The 27,995-nt window shown below is 41.2% G+C and overlaps 1 long non-coding RNA gene across 1 annotated transcript in view; it reads left to right on the forward strand.

The window, feature by feature from the left end:
• The first annotated feature begins 331 nt into the window (after positions 1-331).
• The window catches only part of LOC138762811 (uncharacterized), a 56,677-nt gene continuing 29,013 nt past the window's right edge, over positions 332-27,995 (forward strand). The window contains exons 1-2 of the long non-coding RNA XR_011357165.1: positions 332-541; positions 5,613-5,694. This is a non-coding gene — a long non-coding RNA (uncharacterized lncRNA). The remainder of the gene's footprint in view (positions 542-5,612; positions 5,695-27,995) is intronic.

Below are 27,995 nucleotides of genomic sequence, written 5' to 3' on the forward strand. Positions count from 1 at the left end.
ATGTCTCGGTTGATAGGGTTCTAATGTGCACATCATCCTTTTATTATCAACATTACATCCTTTCATATTCATGTGAGTCTATAACAAGATTAGGGTTTGTTATAAGATTATGTTTCACTGAATTATGCCAGCTGACTTTCGACAATAATGGGTAGACATCATATTAAAATTGTGAGGATATATTTCAAAATGTTAACTAATGCCATTCCCTAATTCAGGAGAAATGTTGGAGCAGTTGGTTCGGCTGAGAGTCGGAGGAGGAGCTTGGAGAGAGTCGGGCTGTGAGTCAGAGGAGGAGGAGCTTGCTGAAAGTGACAGGGTTAATTGGTCAAGGGGCCAATAAAAGGAGTGAAAGGGGGAGGGAGTGGCCAGTGAGGAGTGGAGCAGTGAAATTCCTGGCTTTGGCTTATCAGGCGGAGTGAGACTTCCTGGCTTTGGCTTATCAGGCGGAGTGAGACTTCCTGGCTTTGGCTTATCAGGCGGAGTGAGACTTCCTGGCTTTGGCTTATCAGGCTTCAGCGAAAGCAGGCAAGGAGAAAAGGTAAGCTGAGTTATTTGCCTTCGTATTCAGAGTCATGCCAATAGGGTTAGTGCTCTGTACTGGGTGTCAGATGTGGGAACAACGGGTGACCTCCACCCTCCCAAATGGCCACATCTGCACCAGATGTACTGAGATACAGTTACTAAGGGAGCAAATTAGGGATATGGAGTTGCAGATTGATGACCTGCGGCTTGTAAGGGAGAGTGAGGAGTTAATCGACTAAACTTTCAGGGTGATAAATACTCCAGAATCCATGTCAGGTAAGTGGGAAACTGTCAGGGGAGGAAAGAAAAAAGCAAGGAAAAACGGAGAGCACACCAGTGACTATCCCACTCAGCAATAGTTATGTTGTGTTGGATTCTGTTGAGGGAGATGACTGGACAGAAGATGGCCACAGGCACCAAGTCAATGGCAATGAGCCTGGCAGAGTGGTGCAAAAGAAAAAGAAAAGGAGAAATGCAGTAGTTATTGGGGACTCCATTGTCAGCGGTACAGGCAGGAGGTTCTGTGAGCCAGATAAGTATACCCGCATGGTGTGCTGCCTCCCTGGTGCAAGGGTACGAGATATCACAAATCGGGTCCAAAATATTCTGAGAGGAGAGGGAGAGCAGCCTGATGTCTTGGTACATGTGGGCACAAATGACATTGACAAGAAAAGGGAGGAGGTAATGAAAAGGGATTACAGTGAGCTGGGACGAAAGCTGAAAGACAGGAATGCTAGGGTGAAAGATGGGATTACTACCTGTTCCAAATACAAGAGAAGAAAATAATGTAAGGATAAGGAAAATGAACGTGTGGCTGAGGTGCTGGTGTACAAGGCAAGGATTTGGCTTCTTGGATCATTGGGATCTCTTTTGGGGAAGGCATGATCGTTACAAGAGGGACGGGTTGCACCTAAATCCAAAAGGTGTCAACATTTTGGCAAGTATGTTTGGTACAGCAGTGGGGCAAGGTTTAAACTCATTTGGCAGGGGTATGGGAACCAGAGTGATAGGGAAAAGGGTAGGAAAGATAAAGTAATGGCCAGGAAAAGTAAAATAGGAAAAGTAATGTTGGGAGGAGAAAGTAAAAAATCAGATGGTGCAGTGAGTTTTCGGGTCAATGATAGTCTTAAGAAAATTACAAAGAAAAATAGTGGGCAGAAAAATCAAAAGAAAAGGTAACAGAAGTCACTAGATATTAAAAGGACAAAGAGCATAAGGGCACTTTATCTGAATGCCCGCAGTATTAGAAATAAGGTTAGTGAACTTGAGGCGCAAATCGGTACCCATGCCTATGATTTGGTAGCCATCACGGAAACATGGCTACAAGGTGACCCTAAATGGGAATTAAACTTTCAAGAGTATCATGTGGTGCAAAGAGATAGACAGGATGGTAAGGGAGGTGGAGTTGCACTCTTAATCAAAGATGAGCTCCAGGCAGTAGTGAGGAATGATATAAGATCTAAAGAGCATAATGTTGAGTCCATTTGGGTAGAGATAAAGAATAACAAAGGGAAAAAATTATTGGCGGGTGTTATCTATTGCACACCAAATAACAATAGTTTAGTGGCACAGGAAATAAATAGAGAGATAAGTGAGGCATGTAATAATGATATGGCAGTAGTCATGGGGGACTTTAACTTCCACATAGATTGGGAAAATCAAGTTGGTCGTGGGAGTCTAGAAGAGGACTTCATAGAATGCATCCGCGATAGCTTTCTTGAGCAGCAAATTAAGGAACCCACAAGAGAAAATGCTCTCCTGGATCTCGTGTTGTGCAATGAGATAGGTCGAGTAAATGATGTAATAGTCAGAGACCATCGGGGAAATAGCGATCATAGTATGATTGAATTTCTCATTCAGATGGAAGGGGAAATAGTTAGATCTAAAACTAATATATTATGCTTAAACAGGGGTGACTACCATAGGATGAGGGAGGAATTGGGCAGAGTGGACTGGGAGCACAGGCTAATTGATGAAACAGTTGAGGAACAGTGGAAGATTTTCAAATAAATATTTTGTAATGCTCAACAAAAATATATTCCGGTCAGGAAAAAGGGCAGCAAGAGAGGGAAAAATCAACCGTGGTTAACAAAGGAAATAAAGGAGAGTATAAAATTGAAGGCGCAGGTGTACAAAGCTGCAAAGAGCAGTGGGAAACTGGAAGATTGGGAAAAGTTTAAGAGACAACAAGGGGTTACAAAGCGGGTAATAAGAAATGGGAAAAAGGATTATGAAAGTAAATTGGCACAAAATATAAAAACAGAAAGCAAAAATTTTTATAAATATATAAAACGGAAGAGGGTGGCCAGAGTTAACATAGGACCCTTGGAGGATGAAAAAGGAAAACTGGTAGCAAAAAATGAGGAAATGGCCGAGGCATTAAACAAATATTTTGTGTCAGTCTTCATGGTGGAAGACACGTCCAGCATGCCCAAGTGCGGAGTTAAGGATGCGAATGTTGGGGAGGGCCTTGATAAAATAGTTGTTACAAAGGAAGTAGTGATGGAAAAACTAATGGGACTAAAGCCAGACAGATCACCTGGTCCTGATGATATGCATCCAAGGGTTCTGAAGGAAATGGCAGAAGTTATAGTTGATGCATTGGTGGTCATAGACCAAAATTCCTTGGATTCTGGGCAGGTCCCGGCAAACTGGAAGTCAGCAAATGTCATGCCACTTTTTAAGAAGGGATGTAGGCAGAAGACTGGAAATTATCGGCCAATTAGCTTGACGTCTGTGGTTGGAAAAATGCTTGAAGCCATCATTAAAGATGAAATAGTGAAACTTTTGGAACGTAAGGGTTCAATCAGGCAGACGCAGCATGGTTTTAGAAAGGGAAGATCTTGTTTGACAAACTTGTTAGGAATCTTTGAGGATATAATGGGTGCGGTGGATAGGGGGGAACAGGTTGATGTTGTATATTTGGATTTCCAGAAAGTGTTTGATAAGGGACAAGAGACTTATCAATAAGTTACAGGAAAGCCTCACAGTTTGGCGGGCAGCAACCTCCTTTGAAGAAGACCGCAGAGCCCACCTCACTGACAAAAGGCAAAGGAGGAAAAACCCAACACCCAACCCCAACCAACCAATTTTCCCCTGCAGCCGCTGCAACCGTGTCTGCCTGTCCCGCATCAGACTTGTCAGCCACCAACGAGCCTGCAGCTGACGTGGACATTTACCCCCTCCATAAATCTTCGTCCGCGAAGCCAAGCCAAAGAGAAGAGACAGGAAAGTGGAGTCTGGGGAAGAATATTGGCCTGGATTGAAAATTGGTTGTCTGACAGGAGGCAGAGAGTCGGGACAAATGGGAGTTTTTCAGGTTGGCAGAGAGTGGTAAGTGGGGTGCCGCAGGGGTCAGTGTTAGGCCCACAACTGTTCATCACTTACATTGATGACTTGGAGGAGGGGACAAAATGTGGTGTAGCCAAGTTTGCGGATGACACCAAATTGAGTGGAAGAGCAAATTGTAATGAGGATGTGGAGAGTCTGCAGAGGGATAGAGTTAAGCTGGATGAGTGGGCAAAGGTCTGGCAGATGGCGTACAATGTTAGTAAGTGTGAGGTTATCCACTTTGGCAAGAAAAATAAAAGAGCTGAATATTATTTAAAGGGTGAAAAACTACAGCATGCTGTTGTGCAGAGGGACTTGGGAGTGCTTGTGCATGAATCGCAGAAAGTTAGGTTGCAGGTGCAGCAGGTTATTAAGAAGGCAAATGGAATGTTGGCCTTCATCGCTAGAGGAATTGAATTCAGGAGTAGGGAGGTCATGTTGCAACTGTATAAGGTACTGGTGAGACCGCACCTGGAGTACTGTGTCCAGTTCTGGTCTCCATATTTGAGGAAGGATATACTGGCTTTGGAGACGGTCCAGAGGAAGTTTACTAAGTTGATCCCTGGGATGAAAGGGTTGACATGATGAAAGATTAAATCGTTTAGGATTGTTTTCGTTCGCGTTCAGAAGAATGAGAGGAGATCTTATAGAAACATATAGGATTATGAAGGGTATGGATAAGATAGATGTAGGAAGGTTTTTTGAGCTGGCCAGGGAAACTAAAATGAGAGGACACAGTCTCAAGATTCGGGGGAGTAGATTTAGAACAGAGATGAGGAAAAATAGTTTTTCCCAGAGAGTAGTGAATGTTTGGAATTCTCTAACCAGGGAAGTGGTTGAGGCTGCCTCATTAAACGTATTTAAAATTTGGTTAGATAAATTTTTACATGATAGAGGAATTAGGGAATATGGGGAGAAGGCAGGTAGGTGGAGTTAGGTCATAAATTAGATCAGCCATGATCGTTTTGAATGGCGGAGCAGGCTCGATGGGCCATTTTGGGCCTTCTCCTGTTCCTACTTCCTATGTTCTTATGTTCAGTTTTCCACTATGTTCCACTCTGGATCCACTGTTACACTTCCTACTCGGTACCCTCATTGCGATATTTTAAAATTGTCCCATTAAATTCTCTGATGACATCCTCATCATAATTAGTATAGCATTATCCCCAAATAAGTACGGTGAACAGCAGTATTCGGCAGAGAGTTTCAGTGATTTAAGCTATTTGGAAGTGCCAATGTAGCACAGTACAGTACATGAAAGAGACGTGCACATTCCCAATGTGAAATTGTGCACCTTCTCAGTCAGGTACATTTGTCTGGTTTGATGCAATTCAGATTCTCAATGAGACTATCTTATTGGGGCAGAGTAAATATTCTCAATAGAAAAGAGGACGATATCTAAAAAAATAAGACTGACATTGGGTTCTTGTCCAAAGATTGTCACAATGTAACCAATTTAGGAAAGAATTTGGATAACTTTCTGTGCTTGACTAAATTTACAGCAAAAATAATGAGATGTCTGTTTCTAAACCCTTTAATTCCTTATAGTACAGTAAAACACTAGTATCTGGCACCTGTGGGGATTGGTAGATGCTGGTTAAGTGTATTTTCTGGTAGCTTGAGACTGACTTACAATGCCTAACTAATACACCTGAATTAAAATGAAACAGTTTAAAAGGCAAAAATACTATACTGTACTTACACTGAACAAACTTCACTTGCATGAATATATAAACATTAAAGCATCTTATTTTCAGGCAACATTCTTTGAAAACATTTTAACCGTCACTGCATCTGCAAGTTCATCCCCCTCCACGGAGACAAACAATAACTTTAAAGGTAATTAAGTTCACCCCCCCCCCCCCAATAAATTTACAAATGTAGCCTCTGACCAGAGTGACTCTTACTAAGCAGACACTTTAAGAGAGTCACCCCAACAGTGAGCGGCATCCACCACCTCTTCATCCTGGGTGATGCCATGGCTGTTACACACAAGTAAAGCACAACCAAGGGACTCCACTGGCTGCATATTTGCTCCCATTTTCATCAAAGGGGTATGAATTTCTTCAGAGAACATTTACTTTTATAATTTTAAACATTCATTTTTACCTATTATATTATTCTTATTTATTTTAATTTTTAAAATTTATTTTCTTCGTTTTTTTTTGTGCCGGTTGCTTGAGGCTGCCAGTTCCTAGAATTCCAGATACCAGGGATTTTACTTTATAACTATCTGTTGATCTTAAGCTTGAATATATATAACGACACTGGGGTTATAGCTCTGAGGATGATCAACCGAGAGAAGAAATTCCTCCTCATTTCCACCTGCTTGTGTTGAAACTATTCCTTCTTGTTCTAGCTATTCCCCCTCAGGGAAACATCCTCAAAACATCCACCTTCTCAATCACCCTCAGAAAACAAACTGCTGGAGGAACTCAGAGGGTCAGGCAGCATCTGTGAGGGGAAAGGAATTGTTTTGGACTGGGAGCAGTGAGGAATGATAGTCAGTGTAAAGAGAGGGCCAGTTGGTGATGGGAGGAGAAGCAGGAAGGACAGATAGTGGAGGGAAGTGATAGGTGGAAGCAGCTAAATGGAGTTGTGGTGGGAGGAGGTGAAAATGGAGGCATCATCTGCCGTTTCTTGTGTCACCATCCGAATCCTGCACACTTAAATAAGTTTATTTCTTATTCTTCCAAACTCCAATGAGCATTGGCCAAGTATGCCAAACCCTTCTTCACACATCAACTCTTTCATCCCTGGATTTAAACGAAATTCTGGAGGGACTCAGTGGGACAGGCAACGTCAATTGGAGGAAGAGAATGGTTGCCATCGAGAGTTCGTAGGCATCCCAGAATTCAAACTAGATGAATTAAAAACCTACCTACTTTAATACTTTGTATCTTGAGGCTATGTTTCCCTCTTTCTAGTTCCACCTCTTTCTTCTCGAAATATATGAAATTATGAGATAACTTGGGTTTTCTTTTTCACTGGCAGGTGAAACTAGAATTCGGGAACTTAGCCTCAAGATTCATGTCGTTATCCCTCATCTATCGGCCTCTGCATAATAGATTTGCGAAGAGACTGATTTATTTTTGTTCATTATTTATTACTGTATATGTATTGAAGGCCATTATCCCATTTGCATTTGTAGTCAGTTTGTTTACAGTTCTTTTGTTGAGTACAGTTTTCAGTTGCCTGTACAGATACTATCACGGTAAAAGGAATCTCAGGGTCATATGGGATGTCATGCGACAATAAATCTGAACTTTGATCTTTCAAGAACCCCCCCCCCCCCCTCATTTTTCCCAATTCCAATGATCACAGTCCAAGGCTAAATAATCTCTCTTCAAGAGCTAACCTGTCCTTTCCAGAATCAACCTGATGAACATTCTTTGCACCGTCTCCAAAGGTGATATATATTTTCTCAACTTAGGAGGCCAGAACTGCACGCAATTCCCCTGGTCCATCCTCACAATATCCTGTACAGCTGCAGTAGAACCTCCCTGCTGTTAAATTCAATCCCTCCAGCAAATGAAGGCCAACATCCCATTTCTTTCCTGATTACCTGCTCTACCACCAAACTAGCCATCGAGAGTTCGTAGGCATCCCAGAATTCAAACTAGATGAATTAAAAACCTACCTACTTTAATACTCTGAACCTCTTGCAAAAAAGGCCTGCTTTTCATTAACTACCTGAGTTATTTCAAGCTATCTTTTTGAGTTTCATGTTCTAGGACCTCTGATCCATTTGTACCACAATATTTTGTAGTCTCAATGGTTTTAAATAGTAACTTGTTTTCTCGGTCTTCCGGCCATCATAGATAACCTCACGCTTTCCCATGTTATACATCATTTGACAAATTCTTGCCCACTCACTTAACCTATCTATAAATCCCCTTGGTGGCTCTTTCTGTTCATCATAATACACTAATCCACCTGGTCTTTGCTGTCAGCAGCAAACTTAGCAGGAGCAATTCATTAGGATGGTTAAGAGAGTTAGCTTCAGAATATTAGATACATCTAAAAATATATGAGGCCATTCAGCTCATTGTATACATACTGGTCATACCTTCCAATGTTAGGTCCATGGCCCTGAAAGATAGATCTCACTGAATACATATCCTTCTGAACGTGATGAGAGTCAGTGCAAATGTTGTTCCCCTTCATGTATTTCATTGAGATATCTGGTGCCCCTGCTGTGGTCTCCTCTACATCGGAGAGACTGGATCCAGACTGGAGTTCATTTCGTTGAATACCTTGTCTCTACCCGCCACAATAGTGTGGATCTCCCAGTGGTCACACTTTTCAATTCCCCACTCTATTCCCTTGCCGACATCTGACCATGGTCTCATGGATTGCCAGACTGAGATCACCTGTAAATTGGAGAAAATATACCTCATATTCAAGATTTCTTTTATTGTCTACCGTAAGGCAGACCATTTCCCACCATTTCCCTATCATTCCTTTCCTCTTGCTCTGTTTGAATTCTGGGATGTCTGTTTGTCGCTCTCCCTCTCTCTCTCTCTCTCTCTCTCCCTCTTTCTCTTCCCTTCTCTCATTTTCTTTTCCCAGAGCCAAAAGCAATCCCCCTTCCCTAATCTATTCCCACCTTTTCTCTCACCAAATTAACACCCTTTGTCTGCGGGTCTGTACTCCTATTCCTCCTCCCCTCTTCCCTTTCAACAGTCTTTTATTTAGGCACCTGCGTGCTTTTTAATTGTATCTGAAGAAAGGCTCAGGCCCGAACATTGGTCATATGTCCATAGGAGGTATATGAAGTGATTGAGTTCAAGGAACTGGAAGTTGTTGAAATGATGGAGTGCGTGTGAAGTGTCCCAGATGTAGGTGGGGGAGGACTGGACCAGAGTGGACAACACAGAGTCAAGGTAAGCAGAGACCAATTTGGTGGGGCAAGAGCACCAGGAAAATTGGGTTTGTGGGTTTTGGGTAGGAGGTAGAAACAGGCAGTGCGGGGCTGGGAAACAATAAGGTTGGAGGCCATGCCAGGGAGATGACTGGAAGAAATTAGTTCAGAGATGGTGTGAGATACAGTGGTTTGATGCGTTTTGGTGGGATCCCGTTGGAGGGGTAAATCAGAGGAGGTGCCTGAGAGTTGTCATCTGGCTTCTGGCAGATAGAGGTCAGTGCACCACACCACAACAGTGTCACCCTTGTCTTCACGTTTGATAGTGAGGTTTGGATTAGTGCGGAGAGAATGGCTTTGCAAGGGGGTGAGATTAGAATGAGTGAGGGGAGTAGTGAAGTCGATACGATTAATGTCACTGTGGCAGTTGGAAGTATAAAGTCCAGAGCAGGTAGAAGACCGGAACAAGGTGTCCAGGAGGAGAAACACATTTTAAAGTGGGAGAAAGTGGGTGGGGTGGGAGGGGGGGGAGGGTGGAGAATCATGGTTGTGGAAGTAAGCATGGACACAGAGGCGACTGAAGGATAGTTCAACATCTTGGCATGTGTGGAACTCATTAAGATGTCGGCAAAGGGGAATGATATTGAGGACTCTACTGAGGACAGAGTGTTCTGTCTCTGAGAGGCGAAGGTCGGAGGGGATGGTGAAGACCAGGAAGGGGTTGGAGGGAGGTTTATTGGGGTGGAGTGTGTCAGAGACTGGAGGAGGATGGGGTGGATCAGGAGATGGAGGGTAGGATGGGTCCGAGGGAGGATGGGGAGGGTTACATCTCTTTTTTTTGAAGACTTTATTTAAAATTTTATAACATGAATACAATAGAGAATTACATTTAAAGAAAAAAAAATTAAAATGGTATGATTACAATATTGCATCAGAAAACTACACAAAATAACCCCCCCCCCCGTTAATTGTAACACAATATTAGTAATCTAACTTAAAATTAGTCCAGCCCTCCCCGCCCCCCCCAAAATAAAGAGTGAAGAGTTAATAAAATTAACAATATTATATATGGGAAAAAAAAACCCACTAACAAAAAAAGAGATAAAACTTAAGGGTTACGTCTCAAGATGCATTTACTGTCATATATATAAAACACAATCTTTGTTTCACAAAGAGGCATCATGAGTCCAGCATCACCATCAATATGAGAAAAAGTGCAAAGAGAGAATCTTCAGAGATGTCAAGTGTTTCTGGATCCTGCCATCCTATTGTAACATCTGTAGCCACATGGCCTCCTATCCCTTCCAGTGGTGAACTCGTGCTCAAGGCTTCCAAATCTCCCCAATCCCCAAACTGATCAGGGAGCTACCAGTGGCCGAATCCCTTCTGGAACCCTGCTGGCGATCAGCACCCTCATGAATCCTGGTCCCACTGCCCTGGCTTCCAGACATTTGTCACCAGCGGCCTGGAACCTGGTGTGAGTCTGCTGCTGTGGTTTCTTATCATGTAGGGCCCCTTCCCAAGTTTTTCTTCTTGGTGGGGGTTGTTCTCCCATTCTGGTGACCTGTGCTGGCCTGATGATCCCCTGGAGTCTGCAGCCATTAAGGACTAAATTTCTGAGCATGGTGTCCGTCATCTTGAGCATGGTCCGGTATGGGTTTTTGATGTTTAAATAAAATGCTGGTGACCCTAGATTCATCGGCAGTTTAAATCTGCTCAGGGAAGTTGGACAGAGCATTATAACCCGGTGTAGAGTGCTGAAAGATGGATCTCCGCTCCCCTGTTCCTCCTGGGACCAGAGGTAGCACAGCTGTCATAACAATGTAGTAGTGCTACCATCTTGGTGGTCAAGTGACCATTTGTGCCCAGGTTCCGTGGAATTAATTTCAGTGCAAGGAACGTTTGATCCAGAAATCCTGCCAGGTGACTCCTAATGAAGCATTTAAATAGCCCTTTTCACGCACTCTAAGGAATAAATATGAACAAAAGAAAATAGGTGCAGAAGTAGGAAACTGGGCCACTCAAACCTTCTCCCCCATTGATTATTACTCATCTGTCCTCAGCCTCAATTCCTCTTGCATGTGTGTTATGTCTGGTTGTGTGTCTGCATGTTTTGCAATGAGGAGTAGAGAAAGCTGTTTCGTTGGGTTCTACTTGTACAATCAAATGACAATAAAATTGACTTGACTAGACTCTTCTGCGATTATTCCCCATAGCCCTCATTTCGCCAAACTTTCAGATTTCAGAGTCCAGATTTATTGTCAGAGTACATACTTGACATCAAATACAACCCTGAGATTCTTTTTCCTGCGGCCAAGGCAGAATTATCACTCAATCGCAGTAGGAAAAAAATGTACTCAATGTACGCATATAAACAAATAAAGAAATGTAAATAAACTGACTATGCAATACAGAGAGAAAAAAAAATCAATATAGTGCATAAGTGAGAGTCCTTAAATGAGGCCTGATTGAACTTTGTTCTTTTTTTAAAATTTTTTTTATTTAATTTTTTATTTTTCACACCATAAACCACATTAACCATGATACACACTTTTTCCTTTTCAAACATATACAGTGCCATTTTCTCCCCCCCCCTCCCTCCTCCCATCCCACCCTCCCTACCTCCCCCCTCCCGTCCATTTAAAGTACAAAATCTAGGATACATTAAACCAGTCAAACAATGTTGTCATTCAATAAAAATACACAATAAATTCCACTGAGTCAATTCTTTTCATTTCCTTCTCCTTCCGTTAATTTAGGTAGTGAATGTCCCCGGTAGGTTTTCGCTATTGTGTTTCATGTAAGGCTCCCATATTTGTTCAAATATTTCAATATTATTTCTTAAACTATATGTTATTTTTTCTAATGGAATACATTTATTAATTTCTATATACCATTGTTGTATTTTCAAATTATCTTCCAATTTCCAGGTTGACATAATACATTTTTTTGCTATGGCTAGAGCTATCTTAACAAATCTTTTTTGTGCACCATCCAAATCAATTCCAAATTCTTTGTTTTTTATGTTACTTAGGAGGAAGATCTCTGGATTCTTTGGTATATTGTTTTCTGTAATTTTATTTAATATCTGATTTAGATCTTCCCAAAATTTTTCTACTTTCTCACATGTCCAGATTGCATGAATTGTTGTTCCCATTTCTTTTTTACATCGAAAACATTTATCAGATACTGTTGGGTCCCATTTATTTAACTTTTGAGGTGTAATGTATAGCCTGTGTATCCAGTTATATTGTATCATACGTAACCTTGTATTTATTGTATTTCTCATTGTTCCAGAACATAACTTCTCCCATGTTTCCTTTTTTATCTTTATATTTAAATCTTGTTCCCATTTTTGTTTAGTTTTACCATTTGTTTCCTCATTCTCCTTTTCTTGCAGTTTAATATACATATTTGTTATAAATCTTTTGATTATCATTGTATCTGTAATCACATATTCAAAGTTACTTCCCTCTGGTAAACTCAGACTGTTTCCTAATTTGTCCTTCAAGTAGGATCTCAGTTGGTAATATGCCAGCGCTGTATCTTGAGTTATATTGTATTTATCTTTCATTTGTTCAAAGGATAATAATCTATTTCCTGAAAAACAATTTTCTATTCTTTTAATCCCTTTTTTCTCCCATTCTCTAAAGGAAAGGTTATCTATTGTAAAAGGGAGTATATTATTTTGCGTCAATATTAGTTTTGGTAATTGATAATTTGTTTTATTTCTTTCTACATGAATCTTCTTCCAAATATTGAGGAGATGATGTAATACTGGAGAACTTCTATGTTGTACCAATTTTTCATCCCATTTATATATGTGTTCAGGTATCTTTTCCCTATTTTATCTAATTCTAATCTAGTCCAATCTGGCTTTTCCCTTGTTTGATAAAAATCTGATAGGTATCTTAATTGTGCGGCTCTATAATAATTTTTAAAGTTTGGCAGTTGTAAGCCTCCTTGTTTATACCATTCTGTTAATTTATCTAGTGCTATCCTCGGTTTCCCCCCTTTCCATAAAAAATTCCTTATTATTTTCTTTAACTCCTTGAAGAATTTCTCTGTCAGTTGTATTGGCAATGCCTGAAATAGGTATAATATCCTTGGAAAAATGTTCATTTTAATACAGTTTATCCTTCCTATTAGTGTTAGTGGTAAATCTTTCCAATGCTCTAAATCGTCCTGTAATTTTTTCATTAGTGGATAATAATTGAGTTTATATAGTTGGCCGAGATTTTTATTTATTTGTACACCTAGGCATCTTATTGCTTGCATTTGCCATCTAAATGGTGATTCCTTATTAAATTTTGAGAAATCCGCATTATTCATAGGCATTGCTTCACTTTTATTTACGTTGATCTTGTAACCCGACACTTCTCCATATTCCTTCAATTTCTTATATAATTCTTTTATTGATAGTTCTGGTTCTGTTAAGTACACTATCACATCATCTGCAAATAAACTGATTTTATATTCCTTGTCTTTTATTTTTATCCCTTTTATATTATTTTCTGTTCTTATCAATTCTGCTAGGGGTTCTATAGCTAACGCGAACAATAACGGTGATAGTGGGCATCCCTGCCGTGTTGACCTGCTTAAGTTAAATTGCTTTGATACATATCCATTTACTGTCACTTTCGCCAATGGTCCCTTATATAATGCTTTAATCCAATTAATATACTTCTCCGGTAAACTGAACTTTTGCAATACTTTGAACAAATAATTCCATTCTACTCTGTCAAAGGCCTTCTCTGCGTCTAAAGCAACTGCTACTGTTGGCGCTTTATTCGCTTCTACTGCATGAATTAAGTTAATAAATTTACAAATATTGTCTGTTGTGCGTCTTTGTTTGATAAATCCAGTTTGGTCTAGATTTACCATTTTCGGTACATACTCTGCTAATCTGTTTGCTAATAGTTTAGCTATTATCTTATAATCTGTGTTAAGTAAAGATATTGGTCTATATGACGCTGGTGTGAGTGGATCTTTCCCTTGCTTTAGTATTACTGTAATTATTGCTGTTTTACATGAATCTGGTAAGCTTTGTGTTTTATCAATCTGGTTGATTACTTCCAGGAGGGGCGGAATTAATAAGTCTTTAAATGTTTTATAGAATTCTATTGGGAATCCATCCTCTCCTGGTGTCTTATTATTTGGTAATTTTTTTATTATCTCTTGTATTTCTACTATTCCAAATGGCTCTGTTAATTTATTTTGTTCCTCTATTTGTAGTTTTGATAGTTCAATTTTAGTTAGAAATTCATCTATTTTCCCTTCTTTCCCTTCATTTTCAGTTCGGTATAATTGTTCATAGAATTCTCTAAAGTTTTCCTTGATCTCTTTTGGATTATATGTAATTTGTTTGTCTTTTTTCCTTGATGCCAATACCATTTTCTTAGCTTGTTCTGTCTTAAGCTGCCATGCTAGAATTTTGTGCTTTTTTTCACCTAGTTCATAATATTTCTGTTTTGTCTTCATTATGTTCTTCTCCACCTTATATGTTTGTAGTGTTTCATATTTTATTTTTTTATCTGCCAATTCTCTTCTTTTAGTTGTATCTTCCTTCATTGCTAATTCTTTTTCTATATTTACTATTTCCCTTTCCAACTGCTCTGTTTCCTGATTATAGTCCTTTTTCATCTTGGTTACATAACTTATTATTTGCCCTCTAATGAACGCTTTCATTGCATCCCATAGTTTAAACTTATCAGTATAAACTGATTTTGTATTTATTTCAAAATACATTTTAATTTGTCTTTCAATAAATTCTCTAAAATCCTGTCTTTTAAGTAACATGGGGTTTAATCTCCATCTATACATTCTTGGAGGGATGTCCTCTAACTTTATTGTCAATATTAAGGGTGAATGGTCCGATAGTATTCTAGCTTTATATTCTGTTTTTCTTACTCTATCTTGCATACGAGCTGATAACAAAAATAGGTCTATTCTTGAGTATGTTTTATGTCTAGCCAAGTAATATGAATATTCCTTTTCCTTTAGGTGTTGTTTCCTCCATATATCCAAAAGTTGCATTTCTTCCATCGATTTAATTATAAATTTGGTTTCTTTGTTCTTTCTGTTAATTTTTATCCCAGTTTTGTCCATATTTGAATCCAAATTCAGGTTGAAATCCCCTCCTATTAATGTGTTCCCTTGCGTATCTGCTATCTTCAAAAAAATATCTTGCATAAACTTTTGATCTTTTTCGTTAGGTGAATATACATTGAGTAGATTCCAAAACTCCGAATATATCTGACATTTTATCATTACTTATCTCCCTGCTGGATCTATTATTTCCTCTTCTATTTTAAATGGCACATTTTTACTAATTAATATAGCTACTCCTCTAGCTTTTGAATTATATGATGCTGCTGTTACGTGTCCTACCCAATCTCTCTTTAATTTCTTGTGCTCCAATTCAGTTAAATGTGTTTCTTGCACAAATGCTATATCAATTTTTTCTTTTTTCAGTAAATTTAGCAGTTTCTTCCTTTTAATTTGGTTATGTATTCCGTTAATATTTAAAGTCATATAGTTCAACTTAGCCATTTTATACTTTGTTTATCTTCCCTTTCCGTTTCTCCATCATTACTTTTCCTTCTTATCCATTTCTGCTTTCTTGTTTTGAACATTTTATAAGACAACATTTCTAAAACATCAAACATTTTCCTTATTCTCCTATTTAAAACTTCTTTAGCCCCAATCTCCCCTTCCCTTCCTGAGTTGTCCTTTATCCCTTGTCGGACAAGCACATCTCCCCTCCCCATTTGGATTTGCGAATTCACTCGCAAACGTCAGCTGATTTTGCAGTGACCGTAACTCCTCCCCACCCAGCCCCCCCAGAAAAGATTTCAATTTTCATATGTAACAAAGGTCACTCTTTTAATTCCCTCCTTATTCCCTCTATTCCATTTCCTTCCCTTATTAATTCTTGTCTATACTCTATATATTTTCCTCTAAATACGGATACATTCATGTATGCACACTATATATATATATATATATATATATATATACACACACATATACTTCTTTACCCACATACATATAGATCGTGTTAATTTTTACTCTTATTACATGTCTTCATCTCTCTGCTTGTTTTGTAGTTGTTCTGCAAATTTCCTTGCTTCCTCTGGATCCGAGAATAGTCTTTTTCCATAAAATCGTTTTCGCTGTATTGAACTCCTTCCTCTTCTTCAGGAGTTCAAAACTTATGTCTTTTTAGTTTGCAGTCTTTTGTACTCTCATTACACGTCTTCATCTCTCAGTCTATTTTGTAATTGTTCTGCAAATTTTCGTGCTTCCTCTGGATCCGAGAATAGTCTGTTTTGCTGTCCTGGAATAAATATTTTCAATACCACTGGATGCTTTAGTATAAATTTATACCCTTTCTTCCATAAAATCGCCTTTGCTGTATTGAACTCCTTTCTCTTCTTCAGGAGTTCAAAACTTATATCTGGATAAATAAAGATTTTTCGCCCTTTTTGTACTCCAGTGGCTTGTTGTCCTCTCTTACTTTCTCCATTGTTTTCTCCAGTACCTTTTCTCTTGTAGTATATCTTAGGAATTTTACTAAAATAGATCTTGGCTTTTGTTGTGGTTGTGGTTTAAAGGCCAATGCTCTATGTGCCCTTTCTATTTCCATTTCTTGCTGTAGTTCTGGACATCCTAAGATCTTGGGGATCCAATCTTTTATAAACTCTCTCATATTCTTGCCTTCTTCATCTTCCTTAAGGCTCACTATCTTTGTTATTTCTTCTGTTATAATTTTCCATTCTATCTATTTTCTGAGCTAACAGCTCTTGTGTCTCTTTAACTTTTTTATTAGATTCCTCTAATTTCTTTTTTAAGTCCTCTACCTCCATTTCTACTGCTGCTTCTCGTTCTTCCACCTTGTCCATTCTTTTTCCCATTTCTGATAAGGTCATATCTATTTTATTCACTTTCTCTTCTGTACTGTTTATTCTTCTTCTTAAATCACTAAATTCTTGTGCTTGCCATTCTTTAAATGAATCCATGTATTCTTTAATAAGAGAAAGTATATCCATTGTCTTGCCTTTCCCTTCTTCTTCCATTTCACTGTACTCTTCCTCTTCCTCTTCTTCTTCCTCTGGGTTGGCCATCTGTTGTTTATTTGTTGTCCTTTTCTTCTCTTCTTTCTTGTTTTCGTTGTCTTCTATATTCTCCTCTTGCTGCAGCTGTTCTGCAGCTGTCATTGCCGGCTGTGGAGATCGACTCCCCAGCTGGTCGCCCCTCCCGTCGGTGTGTTTTTTTGCAAGCGCGGTTGCGCACTTTTACTCGGCTCAGCGAGCCATTTTTGTAGTCCACTTTCTACCGACCTGAGGGAGCGGGTTTCTCTCTCCACCGCGGGCCTCTTTGAACAGGTAAGGCCTTCTCCTTCTTCTTCCGTTGTCTTCTCTTCCTCTCTTCTTACCGTTGGTTTCGATTTTTCTTTTTTCATTGCCATCTTCTTTCCACCTTTATACTCACTTTACTTTAATTTTTATTTTTGAGCCTTTGTGTTTTCCTTTATTTTTTTCGACTTTTCTGGAGAGGGCTGGAGTTCACCGTCCGGCCACTACTCCATCACGTGACTTCCTCTTTTTGAACTTTGTTCTTGAGGAGTCTGATGGTAGAGGGGTAGAGCTGTTCCTGAACCAGATGTTGCGAGTCTTGTACCTCTTTCCTGATGGTAGCAGCGAGAAGAAAGCATGTGATGGGTGATGTGGATTCTTGATGTCTGCTGCTGCTCTCTGATGGCAGCGTTCCCTGTAGATGTTCTTGATGGTGGGGAGGGTTTTGCCTGTGATGTCCACTACCATTTGCTGGACTTTCCACTCAAGCTTACTGGTGTCCCATTATTAGTCTGTGATGCAGCCAGTCAGCACACTTCTGTAGAATTTTTCTAGAGTTTCCGATGTCATACAAACCTCCACAAATTCCTGAGCAAATTCATCTACTTTCTCTTTAAGGCCCATCTATCTAACTTCTACATCTTTCTGCGGTGAACAATTCCAGAGAATCACCATCAAATATTCTGAAGTGTAGCCACAGTATAATGCTGGAATCAAGTCAGCTAATTTCTGCAAAATTCACCCAAATACCAGTGCAATAGGACAAGCTGATTCTCCTGTCAGCTGGTATAGGAGATTAAATGGAGACATGGAAATAGTGATACCTTTCCAACCTTTGAATTGCTTGTTGTAGGTTTCCCATATCTCTGTAGTGTGACAGAGTATTTAGAGGTGGTTTGGGAGGAATTATTAGAGGAGCTTGCACACACACATTTTAAAACACAGAATATTTGCAGGACTTTCGCTGAATGCTTATTGCAGGAGGCAACAAAGTATCGACAGCAGCTTGACTGGGAGAGCATGTGATCTTTGCAGGCAGAGGAGAAAAGTTTTGCTCTCAGAGAGGGACGGTGTGAAACACAGAGAGAGGAGACAGAAATCAGTTCCGGAAGGACAAATGTGGCAAACTTTGGAAGGCTCCAAAGGAGAAGACTGGTGGTGTGAAAGGTGACCTGAAAGAAAGAGGATTATCTGGAGAACCCTGAAGAGGGCAAGTTTCGTCAGCAAGACTGATTGAGAAGGAATCAGTGTGGATGTCCTGGAAAAAGAATCTCTCTCTGAAAACCAGCAAGAACCCTCCTGAGTGGTAACCATTTGTCTGTTAAGCACCAAAGACTTGGTGAACTTTGTTAATGCAAATTTCTGTGCACAGAACAAGAATTGCCTGCAACCAGTGAGATTGGACTATGATCAAAGAACTTTTCTAATCTCAAATTTACATTATGCACACCTGCGCTTAGTGTTAGAGGGGGGATAGAGTAGTTAGGTAGGTTAGTTAAGTAGGTTAAGTAATAAGTTAGAGTTTAATTCTGTTTTCTTGTTTAATTATAATTAAAAACTACTTTCGTTTAAGTAACCCTGTGTTGTGGTGAATATCTTGCTGCTAGTTTTTGGGGTTCTCTGGACTCCGTAACAGTAGCAGGTTTCATTCCTGTCTGCTGCACCATAAACTTGCAGTGATCAAAAAGACAGGGCATTGGGTCAGAGAGGGAATGAGGTTAAAGGGAAAATAAATGGAAGATTAAAGGGGAGCAAAGATGATAAGAATTTGGAGGATGCTGTGGACAATGGAATGATGTAAAGGGAAAGTGATAACAAAGGCTATTGGTTGGGAGGAAGGACTTGAGGCCTGTATGATCCCCAGAACATTTGGTCTGGATCTTCCTCCGGCTGCCTTGCTCATTTTAATTACCCACCCACCCCCCCAGAGGGAGATGACAGCATGAGCAGAACTGCAGGTGGCTCCTGTTGGCACGTTTTCTCATTTACAGAAAGGACTTGGGAAAAGGTAACTATAATATTGGCAAAGTCAGTTGTGGGAAAAACTTTCCAAACTAAAATTTGAAATACTATCAGTAATCGTTAAAAAATGTACGGCTTAGTCGGAAACAAATAATGGGAATGGAAGTGGATGCAATATATTTTTTATTTGGACTCCTGCTAATATTCCATACCAAACGTTTGGGCACGATATTTGTTTTTTCTCTCTCTCTCTCTTTCTCTCTCTCTCTCTCTCTCTCTCTCTCTCTCTCTCTCTCTCTCTCTCTCTCTCTCTCTCTCTCTCTCTCTCCCCCTCCCATCTCATTCATTCTATGGATCTCTCTCAGTTTGTGTGTGTGTGTATTTTTCTGTCTCTCTTTTTCTGTCTGTTATTCAGTGGGGGTATATTAGTAGTGAACATCTTATATTGTGGATTCTAAGAGCAAGATGCATACATGTGTGTGTGTGTGTGTGTGTGTGTGTGTGTGTGTGTGTGTGTGTGTGTGTGTGTGTGTGTGTGTGTGTATTTTTCTGTCTGTCTCTCTCTCTCTTTCCCTCCCAATATGTCTACCTCTCTGAAGGCTCTTTTCTTGAGAGACAATGATAGTGTAAACAGCCAGGATCTTTTCCTAGGGCAAAAGTGCCATACGGGGCGATTATTTCACACAGCAAGATGATGCCTGGAACAAGGTTCCAGGACCTCTGTTGGAAGCATTTAAGAGGCCTCTAGATGGACACAAGGGAGGGATATCTACCAAGTGCCAATAATAAATTTTTGTTTGATTTGGACATCATGTTTGGCACAGACACATGGGTTGAAGGGCCTATTCCTGTGCTGGAATGTTCTATGTCCTATGGTGTGTAGCACCGTGAATCTACTGAAATATTCAGAGATTCAGGCAAAAAATATGAGGTGACAACAGGTAACTGAGTGACCGACTGACCTGCTTCTTATCCCATGTTTCTCTAACTGATGACGTCACATGTTCCACATGATCAGACAGGATTATTGGAATGACAGGGTAGTGAGATTTACTCTGGAGTATAAATTAATGGCATTTGCTTGCGATGCCAGGTATAGTTTCTGTACTCACATTGTAAGATCATGAGGTTTGCTGTGCTGAGATTCCACAGTTGTTTAAGTGGAAAATAAATAGTTTGTCTTTGCATACCATTAGCATAGTTTAGAGTTTATCTGACTCCACTCCCTGTCAAATTACCTTGTTTCAGCTGAATGGAATGTGCCCCCATCACTGATACAGATTCATCCTCCTGGTGCCCTCTCCTAGATAGAGGAACTAATCCAATAATAACTACCACTGTGTAATGTTCGTAGGCTATCACAAGACAGATGTTAAAAATAATCGACTTTGATTACACCAAGCAATATCGAATTAAACCAACTTTGATGCAAAATGTCCAAACGCTTCACAGGCAAATTGTCAAAGATATATTGGGACTAATAACCAAAAGCAAAGCCAGAGAAGCATCTTCCAAGCTCTGACAGTCTGAGAGCAGAGAGGTGGGAAGGTTGAGGTCTAGGGCATGGAGAGTTGAGGACACAGTTGCCAGAGGTGGAGAGATCATAGCTGTGAATTTTCAGGAGGACAGAACTGGAGTAGTTTGAGAGGGGGTAAAAAAGCAATATACTGCTGACAACACAAAGAATCAACGCTATTAATGCTATATACAGATTTGGTGGAGAAACTTAACAGGTCATGCAACATCCTTAAGGAGTAGAAGATAACCAACGTTTTGCACCTTTATTAAGAATAGAGAAAAACAGGTAGGTGCTCCAAGACTTACGATGGTCTAATTAAAGATTTTTCAAAGTTGCGATGGTTCAAATCTGTACTTTAAATTCTGAATTCCAATCTGTTCCTGCTCTGGCGATATGCGGTACGCTACTCTCTCATGATGCTGGGTGATGGCAGCATCGCATGAGAGTATCAAACAGCCTACCCTCTGCGAGGCTGATTCAACCACACTCACGATCTCTGTAACAATCACGTGAGCAAGTGCACTGTAAACGTCCCATCATGTCTACTAAACGCCCATGCGTGTCTCCTTACTATCCAGCAATTAGCTTTAGTTCAATGCTTCAGACATTCTTCATGCCCAGTGTGTACGTTAATGATTTTTTCACTGTGGAATACAGGTATTCAAAATTTGATTATTAAAAAATGGTAGGTGCAGGAGGTGTTCTTTCTCGATTTATGATTTTTCTGACATGATGGGTTGGCCAGAACCTGACCCCATCGTAAGGTGAGGAGCACCTGTAGATGCCTGAACAGAAGGGTGGGAGAGGAGGAAGGAAGGAGAAGGGGGAGGAGCATCTAACAGGTAGGTGGTTAGAAGTAAAAAGAATGAGGAGTGATACGGGGAGAGGGCAGAGGATAAAAAGGGGGAGCTCTCTGGTAGGAGAAGGAAAGGAAGTGGGTGAGATGCTGGAAAAAAGGAGACAGAGGGATAGAGAAAGATAAACACAGGAGAGAGTTTAACAAGCACTTTTAATAACCTTAATACGGACCATAATGCGTATTTATTTTACTTTATGATTTCTGTCATAGTTGGAGTTTCATTATGCACTTTAAAAATAAGGCATTTTAAAGTCATGATAGTTTTGGCACAAGAACAAAATTCCATATCTCAAGATTTGTTCCAGGCCCTCAATCGAATCCATACTTGGTATGCTGATTACATTTGAATTTGAGCCTATATCAGTGTCCAGTCAAAATATACACAGCAACGAAGCAAATTGCTCTCAAATTTTCCTTTGGGAATCTCTGTGCCATGATAACTTGCGTTGTTAAAAAATATTAAACAAACCTAATGCGTTCAACAATAAATCCACAGATACATTCAAATGTCCTGCTCAAACTTAGCAGTACAGAAAAATCCCTATTATCCAGAATTCAAGCAACCGCCAACCTCAAGCAATCGGCATAAAAATTGCAGAAAACAAATGGGTTAAAAAGTACAGAAGTTTAAAATTGGCGCACCTCGCCATTAGTTCTCTATTCACGCAACGTGCAGTCTCAAGCAACCGGAAGGTTCGCTTATCTGGCATTTACCAATCCCCGTGGGTGCAAATGTGCCATTGCACATTTGCTGTATTTGTGAAAGTGCTCAGAGCTATTCTCATGGGTCCATAATCTAGCCTCCTAGATCCTTTTCATTTTCTGATGGGCACACTCTATGATTGTTCTTTCACTTACTTGGTGAGGTTAGGACAGTTTGTTCCTAATCAAAGCATCTGTCCATACAGAGCCCGCACATCTTGCTCCATTTCTCCATTCCTCAGGGTGTTCCGGTTCCCTTCCACATTCCAAAGACTCGCTGGTAGGTTACCTGGCTCCTGCACATTCCTCCTTATTGAAGGCTAATGGCAAAAAAGAATAATAATGGGAGATCGTGAACATTGCTCAAATCATTTCCCCTTCTTTGTCTCTCAGTCATCTCTCTGCACCACCTCTCCCAATCATCTGCCGCAATGATCTCCACAATAACTTCATGCCCTGTCTCATCCCTCCCTTGCCTCTGCAAAAGTATCCATGGGCATTTTAAATCTGCCATTGCACATTTGCTGTCACATACTCCACAGAGTATTCTTGCATTACTCAAGAGGATATACATTGAAGTGGTGAATCTCTGCCTTGAAGAAAACATCACACGCACACCTTCCAAGCAACACAGCAAAAGGGTTTTTTTTAAGAAATAAACACACCACCTTAGAACCATAGAATATTACAGCATAGAAAACAGGCCCTTTATTCCTTCTAGTCTGTGCCAAACTATATGCCAATCCTCCATACGCTTCCCATCCATGTACCTGTCCAAATTTCTGTTAAATGTGAAAATTGAGCCTGCATTCACCATTTCAGCTAGTAGCTCGTTCCACACTCCCACCACTCTCTGTTCTCACTCATTCTCCCCCAAACCTTTCCTCTTTCACACTTAACCCATGTCCTCTGGTTTGTATCTCAGCTAATCTCAATGGAAAAAGCGGTTTGCATTCACTTTATCTTCTGTATACCCCTCATAATTTTGTATACCTCTATCAATTCTTCTGTGGCACCAGGGAATAAAATCATAGCCTGTTTACCTTTTCCCTGTAATTCAGTTCCAGTCGTCATGGCAATATCCTGGCAAATCTTTTCTTCACTCTTTTAATTTTATTGATATATTTCCTGTAGTTCGGTGTCCAAAACTGTACCCAATATTTCAAATTTGGCCTCACCAATGACTTACACAACTTTACTGAAACATCCCAACTCCGAAACTCAATACTTTTATGTATGAAGTCCAATACACCAAAAACTCTCTTTAAAGCTCTATGTGCCTGATGAAACTTTCAGGGAATTATGTATCTGTATTCTCTTCATTACTTTACTTACTTTGGCTTGGCTTCGCAGACGAAGATTTATAGAGGGGGTAAAGGTCCACGTCAGCTGCAGGCCCGTTTGTGGCTGACAAGTCCGATGCGGGACAGGCAGACACGGTTGCAGCGGTTGCAGGGGAAAATTGGTTGGTTGGGGTTGGGTGTTGGGTTTTTCCTCCTTTGTCTTTTGTCAGTGAGGTGGGCTCTGCGGTCTTCTTCAAAGGAGGTTGCTGCCCGCCGAACTGTGAGGCGCCAAGATGCACGGTTTGAGGCGAGATCAGCCCACTGGCGGTGGTCAATGTGGCAGACACCAAGAGATTTCTTTAGGCAGTCCTTGAATCTCTTCTTTGGTGCTCCTCTGTCACGGTGGCCAGTGGAGAGCTCGCCATATAACACGATCTTGGGAAGGCGACGGTCCTCCATTCTGGAGACGTGACCCACCCAATGCAGCTGGATCTTCAGCAGCGTGGACTCGATGCTGTCGGCCTCTGCCATCTCGAGTACTTTGATGTTAGGGGTGAAGGCGCTCCAATGAATGTTGAGGATGGAGCGGAGACAACGCTGGTGGAAGCATTCTAGGAGCCGTAGGTGATGCCGGTAGAGGACCCATGATTCGGAGCCAAACAGGAGTGTGGGTATGACAACGGCTCTGTATACGCTTATCTTTGTGAGGATTTTCAGTTGGTTGTTTTTCCAGACTCTTTTGTGTAGTCTTCCAAAAGCGCTATTTGCTATATCTCGTTGTCGATCCTTGCATCTGATGAAATGGTGCAGCCGAGATAGGTAAACTGGTTGACCGTTTTGAGTTTTGTGTGCCCGATGGAGATGTGGGGGGGGGCTGGTAGTCATGATGGGGAGCTGGCTGATGGAGGACCTCCGTTTTCTTCAGGCTGACTTCCAGGTCAAACATTTTGGCAGTTTCCGCAAAACAGGACGTCAAGCGCTGAAGAGCTGGCTCTGAATAGGCAACTAAAGCAGCATCGTCTGCAAAGAGTAGTTCACGGACAAGTTTCTCTTGTGTCTTGGTGTGAGCTTGCAGGCGCCTCAGATTGAAGAGACTGCCATCTGTGCGGTACTGGATGTAAACAGCATCTTCATTGTTGAGGTCTTTCATGCTGAAGAAGATTGAAAAGAGGGTTGGTGCGAGAACACAGCCTTGCTTCACGCCATTGTTAATGGAGAAGGGTTCAGAGAGCTCATTGCTGTATCTGACCCGACCTTGTTGGTTTTCGTGCAGTTGGATAACCATGATGAGGAACTTTGGGGGGCATCCGATGCGCTCTAGTATTTGCCAAAGCCCTTTCCTGCTCACAGTGTCGAAGGCTTTGGTGAGGTCAACAAAGGTGATGTAGAGTCCTTTATTTTGTTCTCTGCACTTTTCTTGGAGCTGTCTGAGGGCAAAGACCATGTCAGTAGTTCCTCTGTTTGCGCGAAAACCGCACTGTGATTCTGGGAGAATATTCTCGGAGACACTAGGTATTATTCTATTTAGGAGAATTCTAGCGAAGATTTTGCCTGCAATGGAGAGCAGCGTGATTCCCCTGTAGTTTGAGCAGTCTGATTTCTCGCCTTTGTTTTTGTACAGTGTGATGATGATGGCATCACGAAGGTCCTGAGGCAGTTTTCCTTGGTCCCAACAAAGCTTGAAAAACTCATGCAGTTTGACATGCAGAGTTTTGCCGCCAGCCTTCCAGACCTCTGGGGGGATTCCATCCATACCTGCTGCTTTGCCACTTTTCAGTTGTTCAATTGCCTTATATGTCTCATCCTGGGTGAGGACCTCATCCAGCTCTAGCCTTAGGGGCTGTTGAGGGAGCTGGAGCAGGGCAGAATCTTGGACTGAGCGGTTGGCACTGAAAAGAGATTGGAAGTGTTCTGACCATCGGTTGAGGATGGAGATCTTGTCGCTGAGGAGGACTTTGCCGTCTGAGCTGCGCAGCGGGCTTTGGACTTGGGGTGAGGGGCCGTACACAGCCTTTAGAGCCTCGTATAAACCCCTGAAGTCGCCAATGTCCGCGCTGAGCTGGGTTCGTTTGGCGAGGCTAGTCCACCACTCATTTTGGATCTCTCGGAGTTTGCGCTGAAGATGGCTGCATGCGCGACGGAAGGCTTGTTTCTTCTCTGGACAGGACGGCTTTGTAAGGTGAGCCTGGTGGGCAGCTCGCTTCTTTGCCAGCAGCTCCTGGATTTCTTGGCTGTTTTCGTCGAACCAGTCCTTGTTTTTCCTGGAGGAGAAGCCCGGTACCTCTTCGGTGGATTGCAGTATGGTAGTCTTCAGCTGATCCCAGCGGGTTTCAGGGGATGAGTCCTTGAGGCGGATTGCATCGTCGAGCTTTGCTTTGAGGTTTGCCTGGAAGTTTCCTCTCACTTCGTCTGACTGCAGGTTTCCAACATTGAACCTCTTTCTGGGGGCTTTACTGTTCCTGGGCTTTGGCTTGAAGTGAAGGTTGAACTTGCAGCGAACCAGCCGGTGGTCAGTGTGGCATTCCGCGCTGGGCATGACCCTGGTGTGGAGCACATCTCGTTTGTCTCTTTCTCGCACCAGGACGTAGTCCAGGAGGTGCCAGTGTTTGGATCGGGGATGCATCCAGGTAGTCTTCAGGCTGTCCCTCTGCTGATAAAGGTTGTTTGTAATACAAGCCGCTGTTCTACGCAGAGCTCCAACAGGAGGCGCCCATTGTCGTTGCACTTGCCGACACCATGCTTGCCCAGGATTCCTGGCCAGGTTTCTGAGTCTTTGCCGACGCGAGCGTTGAAGTCGCCAAGGATGACCACCTTGTCGGCTGTAGGGGTGCGTTGAATGAGGTTGCGCAACCTTCCTGGTAAACTCCTCAAAAAACTCTGTAAGATTGGTTAAACATGACTGACTACATACAAAGCCATATTGACTATCCATAACCAGTCCCTGGCTATCCAAGTACTAGTATATCCAATCTCTTGAGATACTTTCCAATAATCTACCTACTACTGACGTCAGGCTCACCAACCTATCATTTCCTAAGTTACTTTTGGAGCCGTTTTTAAACAATAGAACAATATGAGCTGTCCTCCAATCCTCCAGCACCTCAAAATGGTTAAGGATATTTGAAATATTTCTGCCAGAGCCCCCACAATCTTTATACTAATCTCCCTCAAGGCCCGTGGAAATATCTTGTCAAGCTCTGGGGATTTATCCATCCTTATTTCCTTTAAGACAACAAACATTTCCTCCTCTTTAATCTGTATAGGTTTCATGACCTCACTGCTTTATTCCTCATATCCTTCGACTTTGAGCTAGTTTTCCGAGTAAATACTGATGTTAAAAAAAAAAATATCTCTCCATACAAAGCCAACCACTCTGATCTTCAAGGGGACCAATTTTATCCCTTACTATCCTTTTGCTTTTCATATACTTTCAGAAATCCTTAGGATTTTCCTTCACAATGTCTTCCAAAGCAGCCTCATGTTTTTTTTTGGCCTTCCTGATTTCTTTTTTGAGGATTTTATTGCATTTGTGGTATTCTTAAGAACCTCCTCTGCTCCTTGTTGCCTATGTCTGATGTACACCTCTTTTCTTAAGAAACTCAGCATGTCAAACAGTGTCCTTTATATCATATTTGGTCGTCCTTCTGTTGGAAGAAGACACGCTGTTGCGCAGTTCATCTGTGGACACGAAGGTGACTTTGCGATCCCAGTCTGGTAGCACAGAGTCTCGCACAATGGGGGCACTGGAAGTCCGTTTTGGTAAAAACTGTGGCTGCTGCTTTGTGACGCCGTGCAGAGTTTTCCATCAGTGTTTAGCAGCACCTGCCTTCAAAACTGGCGAAGGCTTCATAGCACAGGGCTCAGGATCTGTCAACAGCCTCAGCTTCTGGTTCTCTTGTCTGGATGCCACAGTAGATTAGGGTTTCCTTCACAGTGTCTTTATAGCACTTGCGTGGTTGACCTTAAGGTCTCCTTCTGGTCTTCAGCTCACTATAGAGTGGCTTGAGAGGCCTATGGTAATACAGATGCTCCTGTTTCAGAGGACCCCAAAACCCAGCAGCAACAGAAATTCACCAAGACAATGGTGACTTAAAAAAAGTTGCTTTTAATTATCTTCAAACATTATAATAAAATCAATCTAAATCATGATTAACTTAATCTATCTTTACCCCCTTTAATTCTAAGTGCTGTTAGGTCTGCTTTGTTCATGAATGAGTGAGTCAGACACCAGACTGAGTCGAAATCAAGGTTCTTTATTACCGGATTGTAACACTTGCAACTAACAGTGTTAGTTGGAGAAGGCGCATTCTGCCGTTATCAGCAAGTGGTGTTTTTTTTATACCTCAGGATACGTACTTAGTAAATTATCATACCATTACATTGTCCAATGAATTAGCTGTTGCTATCCTTCTCTGTTAGTCTGCTGCTCATCATTCTTGTTAGTGCAAAGCTTATCTTGAGTGTACAAGGTCACATCTGCATTCTGTTACTCCTTAGTACTGGGTGACTCCTTCTCCGGTCCCATGTCATGATGTTTTTACCTTACAGTGCACATGTATGTGTTCAGGAAAGATCTTTGTTTCACTGTCCAGTC

This window comes from Narcine bancroftii, chromosome 5 (genome assembly GCF_036971445.1).
Source record: "Narcine bancroftii isolate sNarBan1 chromosome 5, sNarBan1.hap1, whole genome shotgun sequence".
Classification (NCBI taxonomy): Eukaryota; Metazoa; Chordata; class Chondrichthyes; order Torpediniformes; family Narcinidae; genus Narcine; species Narcine bancroftii.